The sequence below is a fragment of the Oncorhynchus keta genome, unplaced genomic scaffold (genome assembly GCF_023373465.1).
Source record: "Oncorhynchus keta strain PuntledgeMale-10-30-2019 unplaced genomic scaffold, Oket_V2 Un_contig_9242_pilon_pilon, whole genome shotgun sequence".
Classification (NCBI taxonomy): Eukaryota; Metazoa; Chordata; class Actinopteri; order Salmoniformes; family Salmonidae; genus Oncorhynchus; species Oncorhynchus keta.
Window position 1 is genome coordinate 17,501 of NW_026290445.1, and position 8,708 is coordinate 26,208.

The window sequence follows — 8,708 nt, forward strand, 5'->3', positions numbered from 1 at the left end:
CCTGCCCCCCAGCCCCAGTTCCCTCCCCAGCCTACAGCCCTGCCTCCTGCAAGAGCCTGATTCAGCTGGCAGAGAGGCTCTGTGTTTGGGTGTGGAGTCTCTGGACCTCCTTCGGTGGTACAAGAGCCTGGCAGCCCGGAGGTTCAACCCACAGTGTGCCAGACAGGGTGATTTTCCTCAGAGAGAGACAGACTGAGACAGGCATTGAACTGGTTGCCCATCAAGTAGAGGCACCCACGGGACAAGAGTGTCTCCTCTGTTTCCACTCTGGACCGGAGGGGGTTTGGTTTGGGTGCTAAGTCTTCATACCAGGCCCGAATAAAGTTGTGTTGCGTTGAGACCCATTCTATTCCACTCTATTCTACTCTACTCTATTCTATTTACTCTACTCTATTCTATTATATTATATTCTACTCTACTCTATCTCGATTCTATTCTACAAGATTCTATTCTATTCTATTATATTCTACTCTACTCTATTCTACTCTATTCTACTCTACTCTATTCTACTCTACTCCTACTCTATTCTATTCTTGTTAGCCTGATTGTTAGCAGGGCCCTCATCAACGACTTACAGTCATGGCTACCTTCACAAGAGAGATTATATGGAGGGTCAAGGCCATGCTCTAGAGCTACAGGGACCTCTATTCATATCTGAACTCTATTCATATCTGAACTCTATTCATATCTGTCCTCTATTCATATCTGAATATTCATATCTGACCTCTATTCATATTTGAATATTCATATCTGAACTCTATTCATATCTGAACTCTATACGATCTGACCTCTATTCATATCTGACCTCTATTCATTACCTGAATATTCATATCTGAGCTCTATTCATATCTGAATATTCATATCTTTACATATCAACACTATTATCCGTGTGACATTTAAGAGTGAACATTCACCAGACGTCCCTCAATCACTGTAGCCTCTTTATAAAAGCCTGCATTTTATTCTGTACCAAGTAAAAAAAAAAAAAAAAGGTGTTGGGACTTTTCTATTTGTGAAACACAAAGTATTAACGATTAGACCAGAGAGGTCCTCATCAAGGTACGGGGCTACCTCTTTTACAAGAGCCTGATTCATTAGACCGAGAGGTCCTCATCAAGGTACGAGGGCTAAATCTTTACAAGAGCCTGATTCATTAGACCGAGAGGTCCTCATCAAGGTACGAGGGCTACCTCTTTACAAGAGCCTGATTCATTAGACCGAGAGGTCCTCATCAAGGTACGAGGGCTACCTCTTTACAAGAGCCTGATTCATTAGACCGAGAGGTCCTCATCAAGGTACGAGGGCTACCTCTTTACAAGAGCCTGATTCATTAGACCGAGAGGTCGTCATCAAGGTACGAGGGCTACCTCTTTACAAGAGTCTGATTCATTAGACCGAGAGGTCCTCATCAAGGTACGAGGGCTACCTCTTTACAAGAGCCTGATTCATTAGACCGAGAGGTCCTCATCAAGGTACGAGGGCTACCTCTTTACAAGAGCCTGATTCATTAGACCGAGAGGTCCTCATCAAGGTACGAGGGCTACCTCTTTACAAGAGCCTGATTCATTAGACCGAGAGGTCCTCATCAAGGTACGAGGGCTACCTCTTTACAAGAGCCTGATTCATTAGACCAGGAGGTCCTCATCAAGGTACGAGGGCTACCTCTTTACAAGAGCCTGATTCATTAGACCGAGAGGTCCTCATCAAGGTACGAGGGCTACCTCTTTACAAGAGCCTGATTCATTAGACCGAGAGGTCCTCATCAAGGTACGAGGGCTACCTCTTTACAAGAGCCTGATTCATTAGACCGAGAGGTCCTCATCAAGGTACGAGGGCTACCTCTTTACAAGAGCCTGATTCATTAGACCGAGAGGTCCTCATCAAGGTACGAGGGCTACCTCTTTACAAGAGCCTGATTCATTAGACCGAGAGGAGAGGTCCTCATCAAGGTTACGAGGGCTATCTCTTTACAAGAGCCTGATTCATTAGACCGAGAGGTCCTCATCAAGGTACGAGCTCCCTCAAGGTACAAGAGCCTGATTCATTAGACCTAGAGAGGTCCTCATCAAGGTACGAGGGCTACCTCTTTACAAGAGCCTGATTCATTAGACCGAGAGGTCCTCATCAAGGTACGAGGGCTACCTCTTTACAAGAGCCTGATTCATTAGACCAAGAGGTCCTCATCAAGTGCTCGATTCTAAACCTCTTTCCCAAGAGCCTGATTCATTAGGTCCTCACCATGGGGTCCCGGTGATTCATCAAGATCAGCCTGTTACCCTTACAAGTACTGATTAGAATTAGACTCCAACCTAGTTAACGAGGGTTTTTTCAAGTCCTGATTCCATTGGAGAGGTCCGACCATCGAGGCACCTCTTTACAAGAGCCTGATCATTGATCAGCCTGTTGCCCTTACAAGTCCTGATTTCCAAGTCACCTGCTGTTCATGTGCTCTATTCTAAACCTCCCCTCTCCCTCTCCTCCTGTGTTCTCCAGTGGATGGTGACCATGGAGTCCCCGGTGGAATAAATCAGTCCTGATCAGCCTGCCCTTACTCAACTAGTTAGAGATTAGAACTCAACCTAGTTAAAATAATAATTTTCTTTCTGTGTCCTCTCTCCAGTGGTTGGTCCGACCATCGAGCTCCAATCATTGAGTATCGATCATCTCAATCAGCCTGTAATCAACCTTACTGGTCCTAGTGGTAGTAGTCATCACTATGTTCTATTGGTACCCGATCAACTCATCGCAAACTCAGCCAGGAACAGTGGGACAGCAAGAATCCAGCAAGGGAAAGGTGAGGACTACCACAATGGAATAAATCAGTCTGTCAGCAACTCAATCAATCAGTCATGAGATCAATAATCAACTCAATCAATCAGTCATGAGATCAATAATCAACCTAATAAAATAATAATGAGATCAATCAGTCTGTCATTCTATCAATCAGTCATGAGATCAATCAGTCTGTCATCAACTCTATCAATCAGTCATGAGATCAATAATCAATTAATCAATCAGTCATGAGATCAATAATCAACTCAATCAATCAGTCATGAGATCAAAAATCAACCTAATAAAATTAATGAGATCAATCAGCTCTATAATCAGTCATGAGATCAATCAGTCTTCATCAACTCAATCAATCAGTCATGAGATTCACTCAATTAATCAATGAGATCAATAATCAACTCAATCAATTCAGTCATGAGATTAATTGAGATCAATCAGTCTGTCATCAACTCAATCAATCATTGAGATCAATAATCTAATGAGATTGAGATCAATCAATCAACTCAATCAATCAGTCATGAGATCAATAATCATCAATTCAATCAATTCAGTCATGAGATCAATAATCAACTCAATCAATCAGTCATGAGATCAATAGTTCTCAATCAACTTCAAATCAATCAGTCATGAGATCAATAATTTAATCAATTCAGTCATGATCATAATCAACTCTATCAATCAGTCATGAGATCAATAATCAACTCAATCAATCATGAGATCATGAGATCAATAATCAACTCTATCAATCAGTCATGAGATCAATAATCAACTCAATCAATCAGTCATGAGATCAATAATCAACTCAATCAATCATGAAAATGAGCCTGGATTGGGTAATAGTGTGTTAATCCTGGATAATTGTTTTAAATACATTACGTTGTTTCTGTCAGAGTGACTGGCTTTATATGTGATTTTACTGTCCAATAGATTCAAACAATCAATATGTGTTTCAATCAATAAATAGGTCTGGACTGCAGCATCATGATGGACGACAGATGTATCAGACAGCAACTCAACGCACGCCAACAACCTCAACCACAACACTGAACCCCTACCCATCGAGCTGACCTGCAGGTCTGGACACCTGTCTGGTTGTTGATGTTGTTTGTTGTTGTTCTTCCTCCTTGTCTCCTCCTTTCTTCTTTCTTCTTCTCCTTCTTCTTCTTCTTCTTCTCCTCTTCTCTTCTTCTTCTTCTTCTCTTCTTCTCCTCTTCTTCTTCTTCCTCTTCTTCTCCTTCTTCTCTCCTTCTTCTCCTTCTTCTCCTTCTCCCTCCTTCTCCTCCTTCTTCTTCTTCTTCCTCTTCTTCTTCTCCTACTTCTTCTCCTTCTTCTTCCTTCTCCCTTTTTCCTTCTTCTCTTCTTCTCCTTCTTCTTCTCCTTCCTTCTTCTTCTCCTTCTCCTCCTTCTCTCCTTTCCTCTTCTCCTCCTCTTCTCCTTCTTCTTCTTCTCCTCTTCTTCTTCTTCTTCCTCCTTCTTCTCCTTCTTCTTCTTCCTCCTTCTTTTTTCTTCCTCCTTCTTCTCTTCTTTTCTTCCTTCTCTCCTTCTTCTCCTTCTCCTTCTTCTCTTCCTCTTCTTCTTCTCCTCCTTCTTCTTCTTCTTCTCCTTCTTCTTCTTCTTCCTTCTTCTTCTTCTTCTTCTTCTCCTCTCCTTCTTCTTCCTTCTTCCTTCTTCTTCTTCTTCTTCTTCTTGTCCTCCTCCTTCTTCTTTCTCCTTCTTCTCCTTCTCCTTCTTTTCTTCTCCTCTTCTTTCTCCTTCTCCTTCTTCTTCTTCTTCTTCTTCTTCTTCTTCTTCTTCTTCTTCTCCTTCTCCTTCTTCTTCTTCTTTCCTTCCTCCTTCTTCTTCTCCTTCTTCTCTTCTCCTTCTCTCCTCTTCTTCTTCTTCTTCTCCTTCTCCTTCTTCTTCTTCTCCTTCTTCTTCTTCTTCTTCCTTCTCCTTCTCCTTCTTCTCTTCTTCTTCTTCCTTCTTCTTCTTCTTTCTTCTTCTTCCTTTCTTCTTCTCTCCTTCTTCTCTTCTTCTTCTTCTTCTCCTTCCTTCTTCTTCTTCTTCTTCTTCTTTCCTTCTTCCTTCTTCCTTCTTCTCCTCTTCTTCTCTCCTTCCTTCTTCTCCTCTTCTCCTTCTTCTTCTTCTTCTTCCTTCTTCTTCTTCTCCTTCTTCTCCCTTCCTTCTTCTCTCCTTTCTTCCTCCTTAAAATGTATCTTCATTCTTCTCCTTCTCTCTTAAAAAAGGTCTGCTAAATCATTTCTTTTCTTATTCTTCTTCCTTTCTTCTCCTTCTTCTACTCTTCTTCTTTGTACTTCTCCTTCCTTCTTCTCCTTCTCCTTTTCTTTTCTCTGTGGTGCTCCTCATCTTCTTCGTCCTGTTCTTTTTTCTTCCTTTGTGCTTTAAAGACTAGCCTTTAGGTCTTTTCTCTGTGGTGCTCATTTCAACGTCCTGTTCTTTTGTATCTTCTCCTTCTCCTCCTTCTTCTCCTTCTTTCTTCTTTTTCTCTCCTCTCCCTTCTCCTTCTAAGGGTTATCCTTCATTTCTCTTATTTATCTTCATTCCTGGGTTCATAACCTTCATCTTACTTATCCTTTTTCTTCTACATTAAATGTGGGTAAGTGGTTATAAAAGCCAGATTACTTATTTATATCTACATTCTTCCTCTTCCAGATTCTACTATATTATATCTACATTAGGTGGGTAATGGTTATAACCAGACTTTACTGTATCATTTTCTACATTAGGTGGGTAAGGGTTATTTCAGATGTCCTGTATATTATATCTACATTAGCTTGGGTAAGGGTTATAACCAGATTTACTGTATATTATATCTACATTAGGTGGGTAAGGGTTATAACCAGATTTACTGTATATTATATCTACATTAGGTGGGTAGGGTTATAACCAGATGTACTGTATATTATATCTACATTAGGTGGGTAAGGGTTATAACCAGATTTACTGTATATTATATCTACATTAGGTGGGTAAGGGTTATAACCAGATTTACTGTATATTATATCTACATTAGGTGGGTAAGGGTTATAACCAGATTTACTGTATATTATATCTACATTAGGTGGGTAAGGGTTATAACCAGATTTACTGTATATTATATCTACATTAGGTGGGTAAGGGTTATAACCAGATTTACTGTATATTATACCTACATTAGGTGGGTAAGGGTTATAACCAGATGTACTGTATATTATATCTACATTAGGTGGGTAAGGGTTATAACCAGATTTACTGTATATTATATCTACATTAGGTGGGTAAGGGTTATAACCAGATTTACTGTATATTATATCTACATTAGGTGGTAAGGGTTATAACCAGATTTACTGTATATTATATCTACATTAGGTGGGTAAGGGTTATAACCAGATTTACTGTATATTATATCTACATTAGGTGGGTAAGGGTTATAACCAGATTTACTGTATATTATATCTACATTAGGTGGGTAAGGGTTATAACCAGATTTACTGTATATTATATCTATTAGGTTAAGGGTTATAACCAGATTTACTGTATATTATATCTACATTAGGTGGGTAAGGGTTATAACCAGATTTACTGTATATTATATCTACATTAGGTGGTAAGGGTTATAACCAGATGTACTGTATATTATATCTACATTAGGTGGGTAAGGGTTATAACCAGATTTACTGTATATTATATCTACATTAGGTGGGTAAGGGTTATAACCAGATTTACTGTATATTATATCTACATTAGGTGGTAAGGGTTATAACCAGATTTACTGTATATTATATCTACATTAGGTGGGTAAGGGTTATAACCAGATTTACTGTATATTATATCTACATTAGGTGGGTAAGGGTTATAACCAGATTTACTGTATATTATATCTACATTAGGTTGGTAAGGGTTATAACCAGATTTACTGTATATTATATCTACATTAGGTGGGTAGGGTTATAACCAGATTTACTGTATATTATATCTACATTAGGTGGGTAAGGGTTATAACCAGATTTACTGTATATTATATCTACATTAGGTGGGTAAGGGTTATAACCAGATTTACTGTATATTATATCTACATTAGGTGGGTAAGGGTTATAACCAGATTTACTGTATATTATATCTACATTAGGTGGGTAAGGGTTATAACCAGATTTACTGTATATTATATCTACATTAGGTGGTAAGGGTTATAACCAGATGTACTGTATATTATATCTACATTAGGTGGGTAAGGGTTATAACCAGATTTACTGTATATTATATCGACATTAGGTGGGTAAGGGTTATAACCAGATTTACTGTATATTATATCTACATTAGGTTGGTAAGGGTTATAACCAGATATACTGTATATTATATCTACATTAGGTGGATAAGGGTTATAACCAGATGTACTGTATATTATATCTACATTAGGTGGGTAAGGGTTATAACCAGATGTACTGTATATTATATCTACATTAGGTGGGTAAGGGTTATAACCAGATTTACTGTATATTATATCTACATTAGGTGGGTAAGGGTTATAACCAGATATACTGTATATTATATCTACATTAGGTGGGTAAGGGTTATAACCAGATTTACTGTATATTATATCTACATTAGGTGGGTAAGGGTTATAACCAGATTTACTGTATATTATATCTACATTAGGTGGATAAGGGTTATAACCAGATTTACTGTATATTATATCTACATTAGGTGGATAAGGTTATAACCAGATGTACTGTATATTATATCTACATTAGGTGGGTAAGGGTTATAACCAGATTTACTGTATATTATATCTACATTAGGTGGGTAAGGGTTATAACCAGATGTACTGTATATTATATCTACATTAGGTGGGTAAGGGTTATAACCAGATGTACTGTATATTATATCTACATTAGGTTGGTAAGGGTTATAACCAGATTTACTGTATATTATATCGACATTAGGTGGGTAAGGGTTATAACCAGATATACTGTATATTATATCTACATTAGGTTGGTAAGGGTTATAACCAGATGTACTGTATATTATATCTACATTAGGTTGGTAAGGGTTATAACCAGATGTACTGTATATTATATCTACATTAGGTGGGTAAGGGTTATAACCAGATTTACTGTATATTATATCTACATTAGGTGGGTAAGGGTTATAACCAGATTTACTGTATATTATATCTACATTAGGTGGGTAAGGGTTATAACCAGATTTACTGTATATTATATCTATATTAGGTGGGTAAGGGTTATAACCAGATTTACTGTATATTATATCTACATTAGGTGGGTAAGGGTTATAACCAGATTTACTGTATATTATATCTACATTAGGTGGGTAAGGGTTATAACCAGATTTACTGTATATTATATCTACATTAGGTGGGTAAGGGTTATAACCAGATTTACTGTATATTATATCTACATTAGGTGGGTAAGGGTTATAACCAGATTTACTGTATATTATATCTACATTAGGTGGGTAATGGTTATAACCAGATTTACTGTATATTATATCTACATTAGGTGGGTAAGGGTTATAACCAGATTTACTGTATATTATATCTACATTAGGTGGGTAATGGTTATAACCAGATTTACTGTATATTATACCTACATTAGGTGGGTAAGGGTTATAACCAGATTTACTGTATATTATATCGACATTAGGTGGGTAAGGGTTATAACCAGATTTACTGTATATTATACCTACATTAGGTGGGTAATGGTTATAACCAGATGTACTGTATATTATATCTACATTAGGTGGGTAAGGGTTATAACCAGATTTACTGTATATTATATCTACATTAGGTGGGTAAGGGTTATAACCAGATTTACTGTATATTATATCTACATTAGGTGGGTAAGGGTTATAACCAGATTTACTGTATATTATATCTACATTAGGTGGGTAAGGGTTATAACCAGATTTACTGTATATTA

The 8,708-nt window shown here is 37.7% G+C and overlaps 1 long non-coding RNA gene across 1 annotated transcript; it reads left to right on the forward strand.

Annotated features, from left to right (window-relative positions):
* The first annotated feature begins 1,164 nt into the window (after positions 1–1,164).
* On the forward strand, positions 1,165–1,909 carry LOC127927059 (uncharacterized). The gene is made up of 3 exons (XR_008126014.1): positions 1,165–1,295; positions 1,355–1,578; positions 1,638–1,909. It is a non-coding gene; the product is annotated as an uncharacterized LOC127927059 (long non-coding RNA).
* The last annotated feature ends 6,799 nt before the right edge of the window (positions 1,910–8,708 follow it).